The 27705-nt window shown below is 48.5% G+C and overlaps 1 pseudogene; it reads left to right on the plus strand.

Annotated features, from left to right (window-relative positions):
* LOC149344703 (uncharacterized) overlaps positions 1-27705 on the plus strand; it is a 63800-nt pseudogene that overhangs the window by 18681 nt on the left and 17414 nt on the right.

The following is a 27705-nucleotide window of genomic DNA, read 5'->3' on the forward strand; positions in this document are numbered from 1 at the left end:
GCGCGATGCCTTGCCCTTTGAACGCAACGCTTTTTGAGGAAAGGAAATGGCGCAGTAATTCTCTGTCATCTCGGTGGACACCTGAACCGCACCGCACAGGAAGGGAGGAAGTGGGAGTGAAAGAAGATAGATAAAGAGGAGCCGTAATGAAGGAAATGAAAATTGTATTTGAGGAAAGGAAATTACGCAGTAACTGTCTCACAAAATTCAGGGGGGCACTTTTTTGACCTAAAGTGTGGTCACTGATGCCCCTAAGAGTGGAACGCGACAGCGTCTTGCAACGCTGCCAAGGAGTCCATAGAACGCCATCGCCCATTCGGTTCTACGCCTCGCTCGTCAGTAAATTGGTTTTTGAGGAAAGGAAATGTATCTGTCTGTCATTTGTCGGTGGACACCTAAACCTCGCCGGAAGGGAATGGAGGAGGATGAGAGTGAGTGAAGACACCGTATTCACTAGACGCGCCTTTGTTCATTCCAAACCATCGAGCTGGCATGGCGGAGTGGATAGCATGCTCGTCTCTCACGCCGAAGACCGGGGTTCGATTCCTGAGCTCGACCAATTTCTTAATCGGTTTTATTTATTTATATGGCCTGACTAGTAAAGCTAATTAGGCTAATTGGGTAATTAAGCAATTAACTAAGCTCAGTCCCACTTACTTGGAGCATCACTATAGGATCCCTTCAATTGGTTGCATGGTTACTAGTTGTAAAACATTTTATTCGCCGGGAAGAGCTTGGCAAGAGGTCGCGTTAAGTGGTCGAGAGTACATAGCCCTCGACGACTTTGTCAGCCCACTCCACCGCCAAAACTTGCGTTCTGGGGTCAGAGCTAGCCAGCACGGTCTCCCACCGCTCGAGAGAAGGAGCTTTAACTAGATCACCCGGAGGTGGCTCTATTTTGCAGTCCCACAGGATGTGATCGTAGGTAGCACGTTGGCCACAGTGTTTGCAGTTTGGGTTGTAAAGATCTGGATAAATGTGCGCGAGGAGTGATGAGGTGCGTATCGATCTCGTCTGTAGACGACGCCAAGTAACGTCTTGTTTTTTTTACTAGCCAAGGTGCAATTGGCCCCGTTTGAAATTCGCGCACTGTGACGTCACGACCGTTTCCACCAATTGAAAAGCGTGACATTTTCTGTCGACAACTGCTGCTTACAACGATGAGACATTAAAGGCTTCCGCCTTAATATAATGTGTCTCTTTCTCCTTCTTTTCTTGCATTGCAATACGCCGGGCTGTGGTTCCCGACCTACTTGGATGCCTAGTATTTAGGGGTCATGTATATTGTTTACAAAAAAATAGGCTTGCTGACTACGTGACAGAGAGACAGCGGCTTTGCATAGTTGTGTACACGACAGTGTGCCTGTTTTAGTGCACCTATGGGTGTGCTTATCTTGCACTGGGATTGTAATGCCGCATAAACTGCTGGGATGCAAATGACTTCAATATCTATATCTTGTTTGCCATTACAATTTTTTTTGTCAAATTGTGCACTTGCAAGTCACTATCATATTTCAGCACTTCAGTCCAACTGTTCCTCGCTTCTTTGCACCGGGAACTCTGAGACCGCTGCACTTTGGGTAGTACCGAGAGCTAGGGTGGAAGAAAATGTCCCAGCTGCTTAGAAAATGTTTCAAGATTTCGCAGGTCAATGGTAGCCCGATGTCGCAGTTTCGTTTTTACGAAATATTAAAGCAAGAAAACTTGTGTCAGAGTATCGGTCACTTTTGGAGGTGAAAAGTCTGTTACCTTTTTATGAACAATGTGGTTTCTGACATTTCCAGCATTGAGCAAGTTGCTGACATTGTGAAAGCTACAGGTGTGATTGGCAATCATCTGTCAAGATGCGGTGGAGCTTGCGAATGGTGTCCAGATTTACCATGTCTTCACTGAGCGCCGGCAGTTCAATGTACTGCGTGCTTTGATTTTTATTCCTATATTTCCTTGGTATTATGACGGACTACAAGACGACAAAGCAGGCAGTGGCGCTGGCAGGAGCACGCATGCTTGGCAAATATCATTAAATATCATTGCCTTCTGCCATCACCTATACTTCTTCAGCTTGTCACGGCACGGTATGCAGTGTGAAGTTGTTCGGAGTACCTCGCTTGAAGGGTTAAAGAGTGACAAGGAATTCAATGAAAAACAATGCCATTCCACAGATGTAGCTTCGAAATGAGCGTATGGTATAGTGAATGCATCAACTGTTACTTTTTCTGGCCACTTATTTTGCTGGGGTACTTTCTGAAGAATTCAATTCAATTTTTTTAGTTGCAAGAGTAAGGTCCTGCAACTTTGCATTTTAAGGCAGTGGTCATGGTCGCCTCTCTGAAGCCTTCCTAACCTCATGTGCCATTGTACAGTAATGCGCCCGGGGCACGTGAAAGTGCGGCTGCAGCAGTATGTCGCTTGCCTGGGGCATGCACAAGACTGACGTGGCATATCCGGATATGTAGGAGTGGATCTTGTAGTGTGGCCGGGATTACTTCGAACTGTGAGCTGTTCGTGAGCAGTGTGGTCTTCCGTGGGATGACCATATTGAGTACGATGACCCCCGGAGGTAGGGCCGCCGTCACTGGACATAATGACGAACATCCTCCGCTCACCAACGTTCGCATGCGACCCAACCTCCGACCTCACGCCGCGACGACCTTTCGACGCACAGAGACGCCTATGCTTGACGCTTCAATTAGACGATCCGAACGACCCTTAAGTCCGACGACCTTTCGGCGAACAGAGACGACTCCGCTTGACGCCCCAACTCGACCGCGACCTCCCCCACACAGCGCTTTCCTGAAGGTGACCAAGCATCGGCTGAAATCCCGATCATCGTTGATGGCCGCCACGTGACTGCTCTCGTAGATACCAGCACCGAGTCGTGGCCTGGCGACTGTCCTGAGGAAAATACTGACACCTTGGCCTGGAACGCACATCCGGACAGCTGGAGCCCATCTGGTGACACCGCTTGGCGTCTGCACCGCTCGAATGGACATTCACGGTGTAACCTTCACTGCCTGCTTCGCTGTGTTGGCTCAATGCTCGAAGGACCTCATCCTCGGGTTTGATTTTCTTCGGGAACACTGTGCAATAATAAACCTCCGCGAACTTGTCGTGACGTTCTCAACTCAGTGTGCCATAGCCGACAGCAGCGAGCCCGAAAGGCCTGTTTTTCGCGTGTGTGACGACAATGTCACGCTACCGCCACGCTCCAGTTTGTTTATTACGGTAGAATGCTCCAACCCACGCACGCCTCAAGGGATTCAGTAAGGTAACCTAGCTGTCGTTACTGCTGAGCCAACAAGTCTTCGTTCCGCGGGGTGTTACTTCCCTCCGCGGAACGAGAAAGCAGCTTTTTGTTACCAAATTTAGCGCCGAATACCGCCACTTGCCGCAAGCAACAGCCATAGCCTATTTCGAAGAAATTCATGAGTCAGTCTCCCACTGCGCCTTCTCCCTGTTCAACGACACCCATGAATCGACGTCTGACGCCCCCGTTATGACTGATGTGAGCCCCAACCTAACCGCCGATCAGAAACACCGCCTCCACATGATATTCGACTCTTTTCGTGACTGCTTTGCGACCACTTCTAAAGCACGGCAAACATCGGTCGCTAAACATCGCATTGTAGTTGATGAAGGCGTGAGGTCTATACAACACCACCCCTATCGAGTGTCTGGAAAAGAGCGGGAGGTGATACAGAGGCAGGTTGAAGAAATGTTCCGCAACGTGGTTATCCAGCCGTCAACAAGCCCGTGGGCTTCGCCCGTTGTGCTGGTCGCCAAGAAGGATGGCACTCTCCGATTTTGCGTCGACTATCGTCGCCTCAACAAGATTACTAAAAAGGACGTTTATCCGTTGCCCGGAAATGATCACTGGTTCGATCGCCTGCGTCATGCCCGGTACTTTTCCTCTCTTGATCTATGCAGTGGGTACTGGCAGATCGAAGTTAATGAACGTGACCGTGCGTGCGCCACATGTTTGCCTTCGTGACGGGTGGGCGGTCGTCTGGCAGCGCTGTCGTATACGGGGATCGGTGGGAAGGTGCGGTAGGGGCAGGAGAGTAGAACGCCGGCCGTGGTGGCGCAGGACTACGCAATGCCTCGCTGTATGTCATCACATAGGGTGCTGGTGGTTGGGGAGGTGGAATCGGCTGCACCGCGCGGCGTATCTCATCACGGACAGCATCCGGGATGGCGGTGAAACTAGGAGGCTGCTCCACAGAGCGAAGCTTCTGCAGCTCTTCGCGGAGGATGCTCCTAATGAGCTCTGGGCTTCGGCATGTGGCACTCCACAGCAGTGATGTTTGATGAACGGCCGTAGTGTGCAAACTGCTGTTGCAGGGCGCGCTCCATGCCTGCTGCTCCCTTTGAAAAATCGGCGACTGTAGCCGGAGGATCGCACACAAGCCCGACGAACAACTGCTCCTTCACTGCACCTTCTTGGCTTCCGACATCTAAGGATCAGCGCAGTTGAAAAACCGGGTCATGTTCTCCACGAACATCGCCACGCTTTCATTTGGCTGCTGCGCTCTGGATTGCAGGGCCAATTCAGCACGCTCCCTCCGTTCGTTGCTGCTGAACGTACCCAGCAACTGCCGCCGGAAGTCTTGCCAGGTGTGGATGGCGAACTCGTGGTTTTTGAACCACGTCTTGGCGGCATCCTGGAGGGCAAAGAAGACGTTCCGAAGCTTGCAGTCCTCGTCCCACAGATTAAATTCAGCGACGCAGTCATACCCGTCCAACCAGTCCTCCACATCCTCAAACTTGTCACCATGAAACGAAGCGGGCGCACGGGGCGTATGAAGAAGTAGCGGCAGCGAACTCACAAATTGCTCGAAGGTCTGGCTGGCCGCCGTAGAGGTCATCGTGCGGGATGGCGCGGTGAGGGGATTGTACTCGGGGGCTAAGCCTTTCAAGCGGCGGCTTGACTTGTGGACAGGCGTCATGCGCAGAGGGTGTGCTGAGCGCTCGAGGTTGCTGGGACCTCTTCGTAAATGGATCGTTACCCAGCACCTCCTCCAAAATGTCGCCGGACGCCGGTAGAATGTTCTCCCTGGCAGAACATTACTTGGCAAGCCCACTGGGCAGAGCGCAGCCGACCGACCGTAGAACCTAGCAGAAGAGGACGAAGTCAGGCGCGCGACAAAGGACGAAGACAGACCACACGGGGGCGCCGGCAGAGTGGTGTCTAAAATAAGTGTGGCAATATGAATAATGGTGAAAGCATTCACAAACAGACACAACAGCACGACTTTGTCAATTTACCCACACTTTACTGATGCAAAGCCATATGGAACTGGTTGCTCATTTTTGAGACAGCACTGCACCTCTCCTCTACATGCTAGCATCTCCGCACATGAAGCCCGATGATTAGGTTTGCAGTTTTTAAGGACCGGTACCTCTGCAAGGACTGTCTTGAAGTGTTCGAAATCTTTGTATTTGCATCCCAGTACCATGCAACATCGTTGTTCAGTACAGCAGTGAGGTGTGCAATTTATGTGGAAAGTTTCGGACAGCAAGCTTTATACTTTATGCATTCAGCTTTAAATTATTTCATCTTGCTACCTCTGCCATTTCCCGAATCTTAGCACTCAGCACCTCAATATTCCAGGATGCAATAAATATTTCGTCAAAGTATGGCGAGCATTCTAAGTTCCAGTGAAGATGTTGTCCATGGCTCGTTGAAGTATCTCACGCATACTTCGGACCAAAGGAAAGCGCGGAAAATGTGCACTGACCACAAAGCGTGCTGAACGCGCAAGATTGGAGCTGCGCTCTTCGAGGTTCACTCGCCAGGAGGGTGCCTTGCAATTAAACACTGTGAATGTTGACAAATTGAATTCAGCAAGATACCCTACCTCTGTTGGTATGCCATCTGCATTTCAATTCATCTTTTAACAGCTTTGGTTGTAAACACAACCTCAAGGTGCAGAAGGAGCGGAAGAAAAGTTTGTGAAGTTGTTCAGAGTACCTCACTTGAAGGGTTTAAGAGTGACAAGGAATGGTGGATGAGTGCCACCACATCTTGAGCACCTGTAATGAGAAGGGTGAACACAGCAGGCAGGTGGCTGTACGTGCAGTGTGCACTGGAGTGAGGAAAATGCCTGGTTGTCTCGCATTGTTAACATAGTGCGAGCTGTACGAGGTCTGTTAGAAAAGTATCCGACCTTTGGCGGAAGAAAAAAAGCTGGCATAACTGGATCGTTGGAAATCTAATCACCTTCAAAGTAGTCTCTTTGGGACTCCACAAACGTCTCCCAGTGGTGCTGCCATTGTTGGAAGTATTCCGAAAAGGCCTCTTTCGGAATGGAGTTTAGCTAAGCTGTCGTTGCCGCCATTACGTCTTCTCTTGTCTGAAATCGCGTTCCTTTCATTGTCCTCTTGACTTTAGGAAACAGCCAGAAGTCGCAGGGGGCCATATCAGGAGAGTACGGAGTCTGTTGAACTACAGGAGTCTGGTTTTTCGCTAAAAAAGTCTGAACCAAGTGCGAGGAATGTGCAGGAGCGTTGTCGTGATGGATGCGCCAATTTCCTGTTGACCTCAACTCCGGTCTCCTGCGCCGCACAGCACCACGTAGGCGACGGAGGACGTCCCTATAGTACTCTTTGGTCGTTGTTTGACCTTGTAGGGTGCGTACTCGTGGTGTGCCACACAGAGGGAGTCAAAGAAAGCTGTCAGCATCACTTTGACATTGCTGCGCACTTGGCGGGCCTTTTTTGGTCTCGGTGGCATGAAATGCTTCCACCGCGACGACTGGGACTTGGTTTCCAGGTCGTACTCGTACACCCAAGACTCGTCACCAGTGATTATGGTGTTTATAAACTGGGGGCACTGTTTGTGGAATCTAGGATGTCCTGCGAGACTTCAACACGAAGCTGCTTTTGCTCCGCCGTGAGCAGCTTCGGCACGAATTTCGCCGCAACTCTCTCCATGGCCAAATCTTCGGGGATAATGGAATGTGCAGAAAAATTGCTCATGTGCAGCTCTTCCACAATATCTCGGATAGTCACGCGGCGGTCTCGCATCACCAAAGCGTTCACTTCGGCAATGACCTGGTCATTCCGGCATGTTGATGGCCGACCGGAGCGTGGCTCGCTCTCCGCCGATGTGCGGCCATTTTTAACCCAATTGTACCACTGTTTAATTTGTGTGCTGCTCATAGCATCTTCACCGAAAGCCGCACTGAATATTCCGAACAGTTTCCACTTGGGTGACATCCCGTTTCTGGCAAAATTTTATGCAGTAGCGCGGCTCCCGTCGCTCCGCCATTTTCCTTGTAATAAAAAACCGACGAGAGCACTGCGCACTGCCTCACTCAAACACTGCGTCCCAGCGACTGACGCTATCGGCAGGCCGGAAAATATTCTTACATGCGCACGAAGGTTCAAGGTCGGCTCGTGCAAGCGCGCTTGTTTCATATCCGTCAGGTGTTCGCAAAAAAAAAATAAAGTCGGATACTTTTCTAACAGACCTCGTATAGAAATCACTGCACCCTCCCCCTTGCTGTTTTGAACGTGGGAAACATGCTGTTTAGCCGGCAAACAATTTCCTCTAGCGTTACTTCGCTCTCTCCTAAAAATCTATCCACAGGATGTCGTCCCTGACCCCTACAACGATGCGGTTGGCGATCATGCGACTCTCGTTTGGCGGCAGCGTTTACAAGGAGCAAATTCATTGCAGCAAAGAATTTATTCATTGCATCCGGTTGTTTCCCAATTGTATTGAATAGTGCGTCCAATTCAGTAGCATTGTTGCGTGGAATGTACAGTATGTCAAACTGTTTTATAACAGCCTTTGGGGATTCCACCTGGGCCTTTGGAAGTGTTTTTCAAATATGTAGGTTATTGGTTCCAAAACATGGAAGGGTTTTCTTTGGTGCATTTCTCCTTACTGAATATTCAGTGGCAATTTCATATATCGAAAACACTACCCACCACACATATTGCATAGGTTTTTGCCATGTGTGAACGGCAGTGGAGGTAGCAAACAATGGACTTACTGTAGCCTTTCAGTCTTGACGGCTGCTGCTGTTTCTTCTTGTATCACTTGCAACGCAACCTGGCATGTGCAGTAAAACGAATTAGGTTTAATACATGAGGTTCCAGTGTTGACTGCGTGTGCGCACATTGTTGATGCCACTGCCATGTGTAAACAAGAGGTGCCTGAAAAGATAGGTGGGTGGTTGCTTGTTTGTGAATTTGGGATCGCATATGATCTCGAATGTTGTTTCCACCATGCCGCCCTTGCTTAGGTGACTAAAACGCCTCGTACAATATCCACATCTCGCCATTCGGCGGTGTTTCATTTCGGTACCTTTGTTTTTTGCATTGTTTATGCTATGTTCGCACAGATATTATCCACTGTCTCCAGGTAACACTCTGCAACCATAGAAAGAGAACCTTTGTTAGCTCAGTTCCCTCCAGGAAAAAAAATGGTAATTTACCTCTTGTCGAGACTTAGTGTACAAATGAAATACATTGCTGGAAAGTGCCATAGCCCATTCTACTGCAGCTCATCGTTTTTGGTAGGCACACTTGGGTACTGATTAGGTTTATCGGCTGCTGTTTGTTCCCCTCTTCACATAGCTCTGGCATTGGAGCCAGCAAGCACAAATGTTTCCCTCGGTGCTTTCATGGTCAAAGAGCATCTCTTCTGGGCCACTTATATTCGTTCAACGTGCTTGCCTTCCTCTCCTATACAAGCAACTACATTCATCTGCCTCTGGTTTTCATGGTGGCTAGAGTGCTCAGCATTCTTGGCTGCTTTCCTGTTTTGGCAGGCCATAATGCGGGCCCTCTATTCATCGCCCTTAGACTAGGGATGCACTTGGTTGTTTTGTCACCTTCATCTGTGGCTGCCCCAAGCTCTGCCAGCGATATAGGTGACCCTCTCAATCTCTTCACTCAGCCAGGTGAACTTAAAACCACAGCTGCAGCTTGGCACCAACCATTTATAAGTGTGCAATGAATGTTAGAATGATGACAAAGAGCGTTTTTCACATTCAGCTGAAGCGGAATCTAATTTGAACAAAAGACGCTGCAGCAAAGGCCCGATTTATGGTACATGTGTCGTGACAGCTAGCATTATGATTGCGATATTTTTCTGCTTGTGTCCCAAAAATTACCCGCTCTAGCCATCATCTCCTGTGTGCGCGCGTGGATGTGAGCTACCAGACTGGGCGTTGGCCGCCGTGACTGTTATTGAAGGGACGAGGAAAATGTAATCGCTGCTCTCTACGCATTTGCCGCGAAGCTTATTCATATTAGAGTTAGCTGTTGTAGATTTCGTTCATAGTTTTCAGCGCAGTGGCACCTGACCAAACAGGAGAACAAGGATGAACACAGCGCTGTGTCCGTCCTTCTCTTCTTTGGCCGTGGGCCGTTGCACTGATGAAGTATGAACTTAAATGTTACACACATGGTTATCAGTGCAGTTGTGGTATGCAGAGAAGATGTGTCTGAGGTGCTGTAGTTTTTCTAGAGCACAGTACGTGTTGCACTGTCACACTTTGCAGCAAGAACACACTTTTATTGCACACAAGCCATGACTGTCTTCTGTGGTGCCTCCAGCTGCCTTCGCTGCTTATCATGCACGGACTATGACGTGCTGCATTTGTCAAAAGGTGACGTCTCTTGATGCGTTTGGTCTCATGCCATTGTTCTGTTATGTACAGGTGCGGCCAGAATAATACGGAGCACAGGAAGGGTCGCGGAGCAGCGGAAACGTGCTTATGCGCGCTGCCTAGTAGTGGCGACAGGAACTATCTTAATTTGGACGCGGCGAGATGGCGCCGGTAGCACGGACCCACTTTTTCCGCAGGCCTATCAACATCACAGCATATAGCATGCAATCCCTTGCTCTACGATCGACTGATACTCTGGTGACAGCGTCATGCGCTTCGTTGCATCATTTCTCGTATCGAGGAGCGGCGAGCGCTGTAAACGGGCGCAAGACGGCCGTTTTGGCATTACGTGTCATCTCGTCCCTCCAGTGATAACGGCAGGGTTGCAGCAAAGAGGGGGGGCTCGGCGGCAGGCACTCTCGCTGCGCGCGGACAGCCGGGGGTGTCTTTGTTGTGTTGATAGGTGGCGCTTAGATGCAGTTTCTGCTAGCTTGGCCGCCTTTCGCGTGCTCCGTATTATTCTGGCCGCACCTGTACAGTCGTTTTCAAAAATACACGGCCCACGGCTTCAGCGCGCGGAGCGGCCGCAGCGCTGCTGTCTCCGACCGCCGCTTGCTGCGAGAGTGCCCCGCGTGACGCCAGCCTTCGCCCTCACTCTCGAGCTGTTAAGTAACACGGCTGATAAAGTCTATGTGCGGCGTTCGCCTGTTTCTCCGGTGGGGCTCGCTTCGAAAGATAGCGCCTGGATATTCGCGGGTGTGTGCGCGCGCCGTGTGTGCGCGAAAATGAAGTGTCATGGCAAGGTGCTCCCGCTTTGCCGCCCTCACTTGCCGCTGCTTTTGAACAAGTGTAGGCTCGTGCAGCGTTGAGATACTACGGTTTGCAGTGTCGAGTTTGTGCTTCTCTATTCTAATTGCACTTCACCTGTATAGTTGTGCCAAAAGCGCGGTTTAAATTTTTTTATTTCGTTTTAAGGCGAAAGCTTTAATGGCCCATTACGAGAAAAGCCGGTCTCATCTATGTAAGGAGATGGTGCAAAAAGGAGGGTGCCTTCATCGGCAATGCCTGCATCAGGAAACTAAAGTGGCATTAGGGTGGGTTATGGCGTGGATTGCGGGGTGGAGCAGGGGTGGATTCTACTGGATTGCGGGGAATTACGCAGGATTCAGTTGTATTACGTGCGTATACTGCAGTGAATTCTGGCGGATCGCGATGGATTAAGACTGGTTTATATGACATTAGGTTGGATTACATTGAATTGTGTAGACGAGGAGTGGGTCATGTGAGATTAGGTTGGATTATGGTGTATTAAGTAGTGTTACGCTGGATTAGGTTGGATGAAGAGGAGATTACATTTTATTTTTTGCAGTAAGGTGCGTTGAGTTGGATTGGGATAAATTATTGGCGGATATTACCCTGGACTGTGGTACATTATGAGATGATTACGTTGAATTACGTTATACAGGGGTGAATTAAGGGTACATTAAAGGTGGAACATGTGGAATTAATCTAAATTGAGGTCTAGTAAAGGTGGATTACGTAGAAACTGAGGGTGGATTAAAAACAAGTCAATGCTTTCACCTTCGCAGAACGTAATCGTGAGTGCCCTCCATTTTTTTTGTTACTATTGCTCGCTTCACATCACAACGCTTGGAGTTAAGCGTATACCGTAAAAACCTGCGTATAGCACGAGGTTCTTTTTCCCGATTTTGGCATGTCAAACTTCCATCTCGTATTATATGCGGATCCAACCAATATTCGCCCGAAATCCGCAGTTCCGGTTTCGTTATTATCGAGTGCCATCCCCATCACGCTTCTGGTGAGAGGAGGCGCTATCTTGCGGTGGCGTAGGTCGGTAGTTTCCATCTCGATGAGGTTTCACTACACTGGCTTCACCTCGCGGCGCCCAGGACGATCGCACCTCCCAAGCTTTCGGGACCGCGAAAGCAGTACTCGGCGGCTTTTAAAAGAAAGTGATCATACCTTGTGAAAACATCGGTACCTCGTCAAGCGCTGCTACATGGTCTGAACGATGTGTGGACAGCACTGCTGCCGGACACGGGCCACTCCAGCCGTGTTGCGCAGTTGGATCGCAGAAGTTCGTTTCAGCATGCTCGAGGAGATCGCCGGCTGTGATTTCAAGAAATCCGGAATATCGAACGAGCTCGATGGTACAGGACTATGAAACCCTCGGAGGACAGAGCACACGACGACGACGACGATCGCTAAAGCTTCGACTATAGACACTTCCAAAGCGTGCGCGTCCACGCGTATGCCGCAACCGGTATGCAATTGCCCGCGGCACAGGACGCAAGTATCGCGAGCGTGGCGCTCTGATCTGTATATGCCATGTATTTGGCGCGTGCTCTACACGCGTCGTATACGGCGCGCTGGCACAAACAAATAATCGGAGGTCGTTCGGCTTCCGCTACTTCCGGAACATCTTCGAACTGACTGCCTTTCTTTGCTCGCGTTATACGCAGATTGAAACTTTTTTTCTCTTTTTGCTATCCCCAAAGAACGCCTCGTATTATATGCGGGTTCGTAATATACGCGTGTTTCTGCGGTATTTTCAAAACATGAAAGCCAGGAAAGCAGAAAACTTACTTTGTGCACAAAAAATGACCAAGGGGCGCTATTTTAAAACGAATCAAGAAATTTGAGTTACAGTGGACACTTTTAACTCATGGAATAAAAATAACCTCCCAATGAGTACTGCAAAAACCGGCCGGCGATATTTCACTAGCAGGGATTTTCATAAATGCACGCTTTGCTGTGACTATTCTTTAACCCGCTGCAACCTGCAAGTCGTGCTGCTTTACTTGTCGCCCCTGAAACGAAAAAGAAACAGGGAAGAAGCAATACATGTAGTAGTATTGTAGCGGATAAACGTCGAGTTCGCTTCCTACCTCTGTTATGAAAATGTTGTCTAGGCTACAATCGCTTAAGAAACGTTGTCATGATGCTGGAACTGTATTACGAAATGCCGAAAAGGAAGAAAAATTAATGACAACGTTTGCGAAAGAAATGCGCTAAACAAGTAAGACAACTAATTCCTACAGCGAACGATGCACGCCATCCCTTATCATGCACAGAAAAAAAAGAGAAAACGTGCCACGCAGCGTTCTTTGTGCGACTTTCGAATGGCTCAGTTCGGAGGATCTGTCTGAGGTAACATGGAACCATTGCTCAGTCATTCTATGCAGCAGTGAGTGTGTAGCCTAGTTCGCTCGGTAGCGTTAAAGAGCAAGAAAACGGTAAAACTGATGAGCCTTATCAGTGATTGCAATGCACTGCCTTGTCGACGTGTCGACGCAACGTTAAGCGAAGATTTAGAGGGCTGTCGCATAGTGCGCAGTAGAAAGCATGGCCCACCTTGATGCAGCGAAGACTCAAAAAGTAATTAACCTGTCATTGCCGGAAACAGCAGAAGACTAATCGCCAAAGCTGTTGGCTGCTCTAAATGTGCAGTTGACCCAATATGCCGTGCCTTAACACAGAGGTGTTGTCGAAGATGCACCAAGATCCGGAAGACCATTGTCAATGACCGAGGAGCAAGATCTTGCTATCGTGGCAGCTGTGAACTGTGAGCCTGCTCTGAGGTCAGCCAGATCCGGAAGGAGCTGTCCTTGACTATGTCCATCGCCACGATCCAGCGAAGATTAAATGCAGACGGTTTGAGAAGTAGGATTGCTTGCCAGAGGCCACGTTTAAGTGCAGCCGAAAAGCAAGCCCGCCTCAGTTTCGCTACAGATCACCTATCTTGGCAGCAGGAGCAGTGGCCACAGGTCGTATTCAGCGAAGAATCCACTTCCGTCACTAAGTGGGACAAACAGCGGCGAGTGTGGAGGGTCTTCGGCACCCGGTAAGTGAGCATGTTTATGAAGCACAGTTTTTAGGAGCTTAAAACCTTTTTGTAGGACATAAAAATAAATATTTAGTGAGGGTGTCAAGACTTGCTTTTAGTTGCACGCTTTGTCAGCATAATTATGAATAAAATCGCTGCATCATCGATTTTAAAAAGCGCCTGCACACCAGACAGCAAGTGAGGAAAAATGGCTCAATATAATAATAGTAATAATAATAACAATTCGTTATTGGAGAAACGAAATGGCGCAGTAACTGTTCCACATATATCCGTGGACACCCGAACCGCGCCGTAAGGGAAGGGATAAAAGAGGGAGTGATAGAAGACAGGAAGAAAGTGGTACCGTAGTGTAGGGCTTCGGAATAATATTTGCTAATAATGAGAAAAAAGTTTGCCGCATTGCTACTAAATAGAGGTAACTAAATTTACACAATAAAATCCATTCGATAGACCTCAAAGTTTAAAATTGTCAGAGAACCATACGCACCGCGAAATAATGAAGGATTTTTGTAATGCCTGAGGGTAAGGTTTGTCGCTGAGACATTCAATGACGATCGTGTGCCACGTTTTGATGTTCAAGTAACAGAACGCTCTGCCACACACACTATAGGAACATGAACACAAGGTTCGGTATCGTGTTTGTGCAGTGGGTTAAGTAATACATTGTTGTTTGGTAGCTCAATGACGCCATCCGGCCCCAAAACTTTCAGGAAACTGTGAAAGTACAAAAATGAGAGGCACGCTTAGGCACTGGCTGAATTGTATGCGGCGCCAGCGTTATTAATTATTCACCACTTTCTTAATTAATGACAGACTCATTAGCATACATATGTAGGCATCTAGACCAAGTGACACACGACAAGTCACACAAGGTCTCCCTTAAGCAAGTCGAACGAATGTGCTTCAGTGGCCAAGGGGTAGCATGTCTTATTTGCAAGCCAGTGCCATGGGTTCGAATTCGAAATAATTACCCCAATTTTCATTTCAGCGTTTTAATTTCCATCAGATTCTTGCATGTCATAATGACATTTCGCTCATGCTACGACCGCAGAGTCGCAATTTATCTCAAAATTTTATTATTTTTAGTCCACACCGGCATTTGTGACGTTACAACGCTGTCAACTAATTCGGAATTGTGTGACAACGCGTCCGCCTTTTCCTCCGAATGTCTGCTGTAATGTTGTTGCGTTGACAAAGGAAGTAAAATGGAAGCTTCGGGATCAGTGTTTTGAGCCATGCTCTTGCATATCTGAAGTATGCAACGGAGCACTGGATGTCTGTTCACCTGCCCTTCATTAAATTTCCAACCAAAGAGTAATTCAGGATTATTCGTTAAGGAGAAGGCTGTATTTCTTGCCAACTGTATTGCGTGCCGACTCGGATAGCAATATTCGAAGGCGCAGTGCTATGTCTACAGCGCATTACAGCGGTCTGAGACAGATTACAATCATCCGTAATATACAAATACACAAAATATATTAGCAAGTGTTGTTGAGCTCGCTGGTTTGATACTTGAAATGCCATGGAAGGTTTTTTTCTGGCGCAAAATATTTATTCTCTTATTAAACTTCTTCGGCAGGTCATAAAAGCAAAGCGCTTTTATTGGGCTTTGTAATAAAGAATCCTGAAATACTAATCTATTTTACATTTCGCTTCTGTACTTTTTTCCCATGTATGACCAGCAATACCTGCATCAAGTGGCTTCTAGTGGGCGCTGCTCCATCAGCGTTTGGGCCGCCATAACATCCCACGGGCTGGGGCGCCTGCACCCTATCGATGGCAGTCTCACCGCTGACAAATATGCGGGGATTATCGAGCAAGTCCTCGTCAATTTCGTGCTGGACTGTCTGTTTCATGATGGAGTCTATATCTTTGAATAAGACCGAAGCCCCATCCACACAGTGAGGTGTGTATAGGAGGCCCTGGAAATTTGCACCACTCCTGTGGTGACAGCTAGATGTTTGAAAGACGTTAGGCAACTTTGCCGAAAAATGAAAAACATTGGTAGGATAGAAGTTCTTCCTGGGTGAATATGGTGCAACGCCGGTGGAAATGATGATGAAGTGGAACATGTGGCGGGGTGTTTATATTGCCAGATGGTCCTGCGACAAACAGACGTTGAAGTTCGTGGCGGTAAATCGAAAAGGTGTTGAAGTTTTCCAGCTCCCCTTCTGAAGGACGTGCTGTCAAGCTGTCCCTTATACTTCCTCACCAAAACCGTGACAATATGAATTACAGTAGGGCTTTGCTTGGCGTTATTTTCATTGTTTCCCGGCTTAGGCAGATTCTAATCGAGTGCAAGGCTACGACAAAATGGCAAATGACCTTATAGAGGCATTCCAACTAATCGCGTCACCAGATAGGGATAAATTTGTTGACAATATCTTTGCCCTTGATAACATATAACATCAAAAGGGAGAAAGGGAAGGGAAGCATGTTGTCACACATTAATCGTGACGTCATAATTTCAGTCGGCAACACTTGCTGCGCTGCTTTTTAGATGGGCACAGCCGCCGCGGTGGCTCAGTGGTTATGATGCTCGGCTGCTGACCCGAAAGACGCGGGTTCGATCCCGGCCGCGGCGGTTGAATTCCTTTGGAGGAGAAATTCTAGAGGCTCGTGTACTGTGCGATGTCAGTGCACGTTAAAGAGCCCCAGGTGGTCGAAATTTCTGGAGCCCTCCACTACGGCGTCTCTCACAGCCTTAGTTGCTTTGGGTCGTTAAACCCCATAAACCAACCAACCTTTTTAGAGGGGCATTTGCGGCTTGATTTTGAATTTGTACCTGACAGTAGCGGGTTCCACCACCTCGAGACTTGAGCCAACCACGGCTTCCCTGGCTTTCGCCACTAACGTGATACCAACTTTGCTGCTGAAGGTCATAATATTTAAATCCTGTTTCTAAAATGCGGCTGTTGATGATATGGGGAGCGACTTCGTGCTAGCAGACGCCGTGTTATTTTACTACGGCGGCATAATATTGTGATGCCACGACGTCTTGCGTAATTAACGGATATGACCGATAGTTTAGACGCGCGTATATCTCAAGACACAGGAGCGTTACTAAAATTGTTCAAAATAGAAAAATGAATACCACTGCCTTTATGTTTCCGGTATAAACATGCAATCGAAATGCAGCAAATAAAAACGAATTGATGATTTCTGGATAACTAATGAGGTTACGATGACAGTTTTTCTTTCGGTTTGCGTCCGGCTGGCCGCATAACCACGTTTAGAATAACGACTTTTGTGTACTGCTCTTGGTTTTTTTGTTAAAAATCATTGAGGCGTAATTTTGAACACAATCTCTATTTCTGCTGCTACCGCCATTCTTCTAAGACATGCCAACATTTAATAGTCAAATGCTAGAAGTTGGTCGTAAAAAAAAGGACGTAAACACGATTCCCAACATTACAGCAAGGTGAAATGATACGAAGATAAAGTAGCCAAAAAAGAACAGCTCAGATATATAGCTGTAACTGAGAAACCGCCATTAAACAATAAATTTCGCACGTTTTGTAAAGATAGATCAGTTTAAAAAATTCCGTCCATTTTTTCAAAGTCCAGAAATATCTGTGGCATCTCAAATTTATCCGCCCGAATATAGGCTACACAAGAATGCACAACCTTCTTCAGCAGAAACGCCTTAACAAAGACTTCGTCATTTGCAAGTTAGAAAATGTCAAAATTGCTCTTAATGTTTGCTTATTTCATCATTACAATGGCTATTTTTCGTTGTTTGGAAATAGAGCATCTTGATTATAAATTTATAATGCACCAATCTTGAGTTCAACGTTGTGTTTTATAAATGGTAATATCGGCAACTTTATTTTTTCATTCAAAAATAAAAATACGGAACATCCAGGAGTTTTCACAGAACGTACTTTTTTGTTTGCAAGAGTTTTTGCAGTGCCCATATACGTTTTTACACACATGGTACGTGAAGCCAGCGTGTGCGCTGAACATTCTCCTTATTTCTTCTGGCTATGCAGGAAAGTGCGCCAAACTCTGGAGGAACTTGGGATTCAAGTCCTGCCATGGCCCCCAAATGGTGCCGATCTTAACATTATAGAAACCATCTGGAGTCTCATGAAGAAACGACTCGCGCGACGCTCGTTCCTGACCCAGACCCGAGAAGACTTGTGGCCAGCTATACGAGAGGACTGGGAACAACTCCGCTCACTCCCCGAGCCCCATTCCTTCTCTACCGCTCGATAACGACGCGCCTGCAGGATGTGGTTGAAGCCGGTGGAGCGTTTACGAGGCATTAGTAGAACCTCACCCTGGGACATTCACTGTGCAGTTGGCCTGGCACAGTTTATTTTGAAGCTTTAAGATCAAAGCAAACGAAACCACCAGACGTGGATGCCAACAGAAAAACACCTGTCTCTGTCTGTATTCAGTGCACTGTGGATAAGAGCACTGCTATTTAAGAGCATTTGACGCAAGGCAGCGAGATTTTCGGTATTACTTTTTTGCACGTTTCAGTAATGAAGCAGATGTTGTTTTACCTTTACCGCTTTGCTCCTGTGAGTTTCGCAAAAATTCAAATTACAATCTCATCGCAGTATTTTGATGGAAAAGAAAAAAAATACCTGGGCACTCAAGTCTGCTTTAGTGGAGAAATTCGAAAGCATTGCGCACTACTCCTTATTCCGTTGGGGCGTTTGTGGTTTCTGCGTTTGTGTAACTTAGTTAATGTTGGCCTCCAAACCACACGTTAGTCGGAGCTCCTCCGTGGGTCAGTCCCCATATATGCCGACTTTGTCATTCTCTACTTGACATCCATTGTAAACGTCGAGTCACTCATAACATTACCCGCGCAGTGGTTCACCGTTTAAGCGATGCTACAATGCACTGCCAGGTGGTTGTTCTTGCCACAATCACCTGTAGGGATTGTGCGACCCAAGTTGCTCTGTCCACACGCTCTGTGCTCTTCGTTCTGTTTACTCTCATGACTCATGAGAAAAGAAGGGTTTTCACCTTGATAAGAAGAATATTCTTATGCAAACTAACGTATTATAATTAGAAAGGCAACGTTAAATTGTCCTTAGTGCGCCTAAATTAATTCACTGACATGTCAGAAATTATTAATTCGCATTTTTCACTTTTAAACACAAGTACGAGTTATTCGAAAAATTACTGTCTCCGTATCAGTTTGAAGTCCAAAGGAGAGTAAACATTCTTTTCTGACTCAAAAAATGCCTTTCTTTCCCCGAAAGTTTATCACGAAATGTGACAGTGAATTTCTGCACGGGTAGCTGAAAGTCTTTCATTCACGCCCTATTTTTTGTTCAGAAAGCTTGCTGAAAGGGATATCAACAGTCTTATTGAGGAGTACTGGTAGCTGAGAATATGCTCGCATAAAACTTTGAATTCAAAAGTCAACATTGTGATGCATACACCACATGAAAAGGGTTTGCCCAGATTCGTTGCACTGACGAGTAAAGGGCAGATCAGCCAGACACCAGATCACCAACTTGGTGTTTCTTTGCTGCCGTCGACTTAATTTGGGACATTAGACCAAATTAGACCATGATTAGAACAAAACTTGAGTATGCATGCACTGTTTGGGATCCTCACTCAAAGACTAACATTAATGCCCTTGAAAGATTTCAGCGCAAAGCAGTTCGGTTTATATTGACACGAGGATTGGAGGTAGAAGAAGAAAGAGATCGCAGCCGCTAGAAGTAGACGACGCTGAAGTGGAGGTCCGTTTCTCTGGTGCCCTCGTTCAGCCGCTGCAGCTACTTTTCAGTGTAACAACTGTTACACATCTGGTGGAGGTGCGGGGTATGCTTCCCGACCTGCGTACGCCTACGAGATAAAGACGGAACTCACACCGGTCCATCAGCGCCCAAGCCGCCGCCTCCGCGGTGAGTCACCTCAGTTCGGGCCTCTTGCCAACCCGACGAGGATGACGCAGCCTCGACCGGCGGTCCCACCGGAAATGGCCACAGACAGTAGGTCCCCGGCGCCCATCCTCTACCACACGCCGCGAGTACCGCCATCTTTTCACGGTGACGTGTACGAAGATGCGGAAGACTGGCTAGACACCTTCGAGCGGGTCGCCCGCTACAACGGCTGGAGCGACGACCGTAAGCTCCATAACGTGTATTTTGCGCTCGAGGACTCCGCTAGGACATGGCACGAGAACCACGAGAGCAACCTGTCTACCTGGGAGACATTTCGCCAAATTCTCCTAGCTACATTCCCCAACACAGACCGCCGGGAGAAAGCTGAAGCTGCGCTTCGCTCCCGTAACCAGCGGACTAACGAAAGTGTCCGCATGTATGTGGAGGACAAGACGCGCCTCTTTAAGCGTTCTGACCCATCCATGGCGGAGGAGACGAAGCTTCGCCACCTCATGCGCGGGGTCAAGCACGAGCTTTTCGCCGGTCTTGTGCGCAGTCCACCGCATACTGTTGCCGAATTCCTCACGGAAGCGACTACCATGGAGACGACGCTCCTGCAACGAGCCCGGCAGTACAATCGGAATGTAAGGATGTAAGTACAATCTGATGTAAGCACGCTTGGGCCCGCTGTTTCTTCGATGCTGCTAGGGAGTGATGCGGCCCTTTTACGGGACCTAATCAGGTCGATCGTCAGGGAGGAATTACAAGCCCTCCAGCTGCCTCCCAGCGCGCCGTCTGTTACATCGCTGTCTGAAGTTGTCCGGGACGAGGTGCGCCTAGCAGCACAGCAGCAAAAACTGCCTGAGATCCCAAAACAGACTGAGGTCAGACCTACCTACGCATCTGTCCTCTGCCGGGCCCCAACGCCAGGCTACGACGCGAATACCGCGACTCACGCAGCGCAGCAGTCTGGTCTTTCCCGTGTGCCTGCTCGACCAGCTTATCAGCGGCCACGGAAGTGTGATGTGTGGCGTGCACCGGACCGGCGGCCCCTTTGCTACCACTGTGGTGAGGCGGGACATCTTTACAGGGCCTGCCCGTACCGCCGAGTGGGTCTGCGTGGTTTCGCGCCCGACAACCCTTGCCCCCAGAATGGCGAACGGCCATTCGAAATTGAAGCTCATCTGACGGCCCGTCAGAGGCCTGGGACATACGGTCGCTACGATCCTAGGTCGTCATCTCCGCTGCGTTACCGTTCCCCAAGCCCTCGCCGAGACGCCGGCTACCCTGAGCGGCGTTCTCCCAGTCCAAATCGGGAAAACTAATTCCAGCGGTCTCCGGAGGCAAGGCCGCTGCTGTCGGGAAAACTGAATCCTCCGCCGCCGATATACCGATACGCTGATTCCTCACCGGGGCAGGGTAGCGGCAGCATCCGACGCGCTACTTCTGATTTGTGTGTGACGATTGACGGAACTGACACCATCGCTTTACTTGATACTGGTGCTGACTATTCGGTGATGAACCACACCCTCGCCCAGGAATTGAGCAAAGTTTTGACACCATGGTTGGGCCCTAGCATTTGCATGGCTGGAGGTCACCTCATTAGCCCGGCCGGAAGGTGCACAGCCCGAGTCGGCATCCGCGGTTTCGTCTACGTTGGTGAATTCGTCGTCTTGAGAGAGTGTTCGAGAGATTTGATCCTGGGTCTCGACTTTCTACAGGCAAACGGTGCTGTGATCGATCTACACGAGGCGCGAGTCAGATTTTCGACGAAGCAAGCCGTGGCGCACAGTGACACAGAAGGCCCAGGAGTCAACGCTCTGCGTATAGTCGAAGACGGCGTAATGTTGCCACCACGGTCCAGTGTGCTGGTGTTAGTGAGGAACGACTCGTTTCACGATTACGAAGGTATTGCGGCCAGTCACCCTTCGCTGTTGCTCGGAAGGGTGTGGCTATCGCGCGGTCTTGCCGAACTGAATGACGGCTGTGCGACAGTTTTCTGGCGAATTTCACGAATGAAATTCAGCACCTCGCCAAGGGAACGGCCGTCGCCTTCCTCGACGACGTGGATAGGTTGCCGAATCTGTGCCCCGTACAGGTGAATCTTCACGACGATGCCGCACCAAGTAACGCCCTTCAGAAGGTTAAAATCAACCCGGAGTTGTCACCTCATCAGAAGAACCTTCTGTCGTCGCTGCTATTTGATTTTAAAGATTGCTTCGCGGCGAGCTCCAAGGTCGGACGTACGCCGGTAGCCAAGCATCGCATTGTCACCAATTCGACCACGCCACCAGTTTGTCAGCGTCCATACCGCGTTTCGCCTAAAATGCGCGAAGCTATTAGAACGCAATTCGATGAAATGCTTGCAGACGATGTTATACAGCCGTCAACAAGTCCGTGGGCGTCGCCGGTGGTCCTGGTGAAAAAGAAAGACAACACGTTGCGATTCTGTGTTGATTACAGGAAACTGAATAATGTTACCAAAAAGGACGTATACCCACTCCCGAGGATCGATGATGCCCTCGACCGACTCCGGGACGCCAGGTTCTTCTCTTCCTTAGATCTGAAAAGCGGATATTGGCAGATCGAGGTGGACGAGCGAGACCGCGAGAAAACGGCTTTCGTGACACCCGACGGTCTGTACGAATTTAAGGTGCTCCCGTTTGGCCTTTGCTCCGCTCCGGCCACATTTCAACGCATGATGGACACTGTTTTAGCTGGTTTGAAGTGGCAGTCGTGCCTTGTGTACCTGGACGACGTGGTCATCTTTTCGTCTAGCTTCGAACAACACTTGCAGCGATTGCGCATTGTCCTTCAAGCTCTCCAGTCTGCACAACTATCAAGCCAGAGAAATGCCATTTCGCCTTCGAGGAGCTCCGTTTTTTAGGACATGTTGTCAGCGCACAAGGTGTTCTTCCAGACCCCGACAAGACTTCCGCCGTCTCCAGTTTCCCACGCCCAACCGACAAGAAGGCCCTCCGACGTTTTTTGGGCCTCTGCTCGTATTACCGCCGCTTTGTTAAAGATTTTTCTCGCCTAGCTGAGCCATTGACTGCCTTGACTCGAGATGACACACCCTTCGTATGGGGAAGTGCCCAAGACGCAGCCTTCGAGGAACTCCGCTGCCGCCTTCAAAGTCCACCAATACTAGCTCATTTCGACGAGAATGCAGAGAATGATGTCCACACTGACGCCAGCAATGTCGGCCTCGGAGCGATCCTCGTACAGTGGCAGGACGGCGCAGAGCGAGTAATCGCTTATGCGAGCCGCACACTTTCTCGATCGGAACGGAACTATTCGACGACAGAAAAAGAGTGCCTTGCCTTCATCTGGGCTCTGAGTAAGTTTCGACCTTACATCTACGGCCGACCGTTTCGTGTTGTCAGCGATCATCACTCGCTATGCTGGCTAGCCAGCATTCAAGACCCTTCTGGCCGGTTGGCTAGATGGAGCCTCCGTTTACAGGAGTACGACGTTACGGTCGTCTATAAATCGGGTCGGCAGCACCAAGACGCGGACTGTTTATCACGAGCGCCCGTGGAACCGGCTACGCAAGACATCACCGAAGATTGCCCTATTCTTTGTGCCATTACCATCTCCCGTATGGCGCAGCTTCAACGAGCAGATTCTGAGTTGGCGCCACTCGTTAAGTATCTGGTGGGTTTGAATGCTCATGTACCTCGTGTGTTTCGCCGTGGACTACAGTCCTTCATTCTGCGGCGTGGAGTCCTCTACAAGCGCAACTTTGACCGCAACAAGGAGACGTTTCTGCTTGTTGTGCCATCCCAGTTACGCTCCGAAATTTTAAGCGCTTGTCATGATGAACCATCCGCCGGCCACTTGGGGGTCAGTCGCACGCTGGCAAAGATTCGGCTTAAGTATTACTGGCCCAACTTACTACAATCCGTGCGTAGATACGTAACAACGTGCCGGGATTGCCAACGGCGCAAATCTCCTCCTCTGAAGCCAGCAGGCTTTCTGCAGCCCATAGCACCACCAAAGACCCCTTTTCAGCAAATTGGCATAGACCTCCTCGGCCCTTTTCCGAAGTCGTCCAGAGGAAAACGGTGGATTGCGGTCGCGACAGATTATTTGACCCGATACGCTGAGACCGCGTCACTTGCAAACGGTACTGCTGCTGAAGTCGCCGACTTCTTCGTCCACAACATCGTCCTGCTTCATGGCGCTCCTGCAGCTATCATTACTGACCGTGGAGCTGCATTTACGGCCCGCTTCACTCAGGCTGTACTCAAGCTCACGCACACCAGCCATAGACGTACAACGGCCTACCACCCGCAGACAAATGGCTTGGTGAAACGCCTCAACAGGACCTTGACCGACATGCTTTCCATGTATATTGATATCGAGCACAAGACATGGGACGAAATTCTTCCATACGCAACATTCGCGTATAATACCGCGCAGCAAGAGACGACGCAGTTCACTCCATTCGAATTAGCCTTCGGTCGACAGGTTACCACCCCCCTGAATGCTATGCTACCCGTGGACCCCCATGACAGTGAGAGTGAACTTGATGTCGACGTCGCCACCTATGTTCAGCGTGCGGAAGAAGCGCGGCAACTGGCCAGACACCGCATTCATCGTCAGCAGCAGATCGATGCTGACCGCTACAACCTTGGACGCCGCTACGTTACCTACAACCCAGGCGACTATGTGTGGGTTTGGACGCCCGTTCGTCGCCGCGGGCTGTCCGAAAAGTTGCTGCGCCGCTACTTCGGCCCTAAGCTTGTTGTCCGCCGCCTCAGCGACGTAACGTACGAAGTTTCACCAGCCTCGCCAGCTCGTTCATCGCACAACGGCAAGCGCAGCAACGTTGTGCATGTGGTGCGAATGAAGCCGTACTACGAGCGACCCCCCGAGTGACTTTCCGGCTGCATGTAGTCATATTCCGTGGTGTCAGACTCGTGGTGCAACTCTTGAACACTTTTCCTTCGGTCTGACGGTAACACCGCATCGGGGCGATGCTCCTGAAGAGGGGGCAGTGACACGAGGATTGGAGGTAGAAGAAGAAAGAGATCGCAGCCGCTCGAAGTAGACGATGCTGAAGTGGAGGTCCGTTTCTCTGGTGCCCTCGTTCAGCCGCTGCAGTTACTTTTCAGTGTAACAACTGTTACAATATTTTCGAAATATCGCACCACCGATTCACCATGTGCTTTGTTGCTTCAACATAATATACAGTCCCTTGAAACTCAGCGTAGAATAAAAAGGTTACGATTTCTCTTTCTATTGAAAAATAACAAACAATGGCTCCCGATTTGTATCTCCAACCGATAACGTCCATGTCAACAAGAAACAGGCACACTGAATCGTTAAAACCTTACTTTGCCAGAACTAACATATTCAATTTTTTTTCCCCGCAACATTACCGAGTGGAATCAGTTACCACCATCATCAACAGTTGACATTGATGCCATTGAACAGGCCATTCATTCATTGATTTTTTTTTACTTGCCTTGTACTTTTGTTTTGTGCTTTTTGTATTTTGTTTATTGTGCCCCTCCTGCCAGGGCCCTTCACTGGGCCTGCAGTATGCCCTAAATAAATAAAATAAATTAGGCACCTGTTAGCTTAGATACTGCTTGGCAGTCGGAAATAACATGGAACATAGATCGTGAACCTATAGTAGTACAGACCGCAGCGTGGTCAGCTGTATTCACTGAAAAGCGTGCATTTAGGAAAAAGCGCTGGTCGTAAAAAATCGCAGCCACGTTTTTACAATATCGATTGGCAGGCTGTTTTTAATGAAAGAGATATTTATCAACACCAACCTAAATATTTTGATTCTATGCGAAATAAAGCCCCAATTAGTCATATTTTATGCGCAAAGCTGGCATTGATGTTTCGAAAATACAGGTTCAACTACAAGCACAGTGATATGAAGCTGACGGTAGTAACTGAATGCACTTAAAGAAACGGAGGCACTTAACACTACTTGTGTACTGTGAATTCGAAAGGATTGACTTCTTTTTAATCCCCCCACAAATCCAATGTAATCCAAATATACTGCACACTAATTTAACTTAATCCCACAAAATCCACCTAAATCCAACTCTTCATTAGCCACTCAGTCCACGCCAATATCCTGCATTAATATATCGCAATTCAAATTAAATATACGTAATCCACTCTTAATTCACCTCAATCCGTCCGAATTCACACGTAATCTACCAATCCACCATAATCCAACATAATCCCCCTTAGTGCAACTTGATCTAATGCAATCCACTGTTAATCAACTACGGCGTCTCTCATAGCCTGAGTTGCTTTCGGACCTTAAACCCCCTAAAGCAACGAACTACAATCGACTGCAATCCAAATTATTATATTTTTATTTCAAGACACTGTCATTCCCAACACAGATTGCGACAGGGGTGGGTCAAAATGAAAATCGCACACTATGGTTAAGGCAAGAGGTTAAGGCACTGTGGTTAAGGTGGCAGAGTCGACAACTCACATCACTACAATTCGAAACAAAATGGTAGGTGCAAGGAACAGCGAAGCTATGCAGCACTCTGGATTTGAAAGTAAAGGCATACAAAGAAAGGTACAAGCGCGGTAATATCAGCAATACTGAAAAGTAAAAAGAACATTGCAAGGATATACTTATCAGAATATAGGTTCATTGTGCGTTCTACGGGACTAACGACATTTCCAAAAGCTGCGTGAACTTTTCAGGTTAGTTTTGTTGTGCTATTTCTGGATCAAGCGCGTTCCACTCGCGCACTGCAAGTGGAAAAGAATCGAAAAATGTGTTGTTGTTGCACAAAAATTTTCGAAGTGTGCGAGCCCTACTGAAACTTAATGTAATCCATCACATAATCCAGCTCTATCCAACTTAATCAACCCTACTGCAGATTCATGTAATGCAGTACACTCTAAATCCATTCCATATCAATATCCAAATAAAACGTAATCCCCTCTTCATCCAACCTAATCCAACGTAACACTACATAATATACCATAATCCAACCTATTCTCGCATAACTCACACCTACTGTACCCAATTCAACGTTATCCAACCTTATCTCATATAATCCAGTCTTAATCAATCGCGATCTGCCGGAATCCACCGCAGTATGCCCGTAATACAACTGAATCTTAGGTAATTCACTGCAATCCAGTATAATCCACCCCTGCTCCAGAGCAATACGCCATAACTCACCCTAATGCAGCTTTACTTTCCTGATGATGTAGGCATTGCCAATCAGGGCAACCTCCTTTTTGTACCATCTCCCTACACAGACGCGATCGGAATTCTCGTAATGGGCCATTAACGCTTTCGCCTTAAAACGGAACGAAAAAATTTTAAACCTCGCTTTTGGCACAACTATACATGCGAAGTGCAATGAGAACAGAGAAGCAATGCCTCGCCACTGCCAACCGCCGTATCTCATCGCTGCGCGAGCCTATACTTGTTGAAAAGCAGCGGCAAGTGAGCGCGGCAAAGCAGGAGCACCGTGCCATGACACTTGATTTTCGTGTCCGCACGACGCGCGCAGGCACACGCGAATACCAAGGCGCCCTCTTTCGAAGCGAGCCCTAGCGGCGAAACAGGCGAACGCCGCACAGACTTTATTAGCCGTGTTACGTAACACCTAGAGAGTGAGGGCGAAGGCTGTCGTCACGCGGGGCACTCTCGCAGCAAGCGGTGGTTGGAGACAGCAGCGCCGCGGTGCGGCCCCGCGGCCGCTCGATGCACTGATGCCGTGGGCCCTGTATTTTTGAAAACGACTGTACCTACAGTCTACAGCAAGATGTGTTTTTTAAGCTGAGTTGGCGCCAAGCATGCATGTACTGGGGGTGTTTTCTGCCTTGCCGTAGTTGCTTGGCAGCAAACAATGCTTCCTCTGTGTGAATTACTTCAAGAGGAGTTGACTGAAAGCAGTGCCGTGCAATAACTGGCACGTCTTCATTCGGCTAGACATTTAGCAGTCTGTCATGAGATAAGAACCTAATTTCGTGGCCCAGCCTAAGACTACAATACACCTACTCTGAGTGCAGTGCCATGTGTCAGTGGCGTTCAGTACTGAGGCATTACGCATGTGCGCAATGGAAAGCCCTGGTGTCAGGCTTAAGTCACCATTGCCAACATGTTAACACGGGAATGATGGTTCGTTTCCTGGGTGAAAATACGAGCAATGACTTCCAGTGAACATTTTCATTATGATCAGTGCTTCTGGGGTTGTGGCTATGCTACTGTGTACAGAAATGTGTCGGCGTTACACTGCTTAAAGTGCTCGGAGTGTTCAGGCTATCATACGCTGCAATGCTTAACAAACTGCCACCAAACAGATACGAAATGGAATCATCATGAAGTACTACAAGCGACAGAAATTGC

Source organism: Amblyomma mixtum, chromosome 5, assembly GCF_055824585.1.
Source record: "Amblyomma mixtum isolate Tamu chromosome 5, ASM5582458v1, whole genome shotgun sequence".
In the NCBI taxonomy this organism is placed as follows: Eukaryota; Metazoa; Arthropoda; class Arachnida; order Ixodida; family Ixodidae; genus Amblyomma; species Amblyomma mixtum.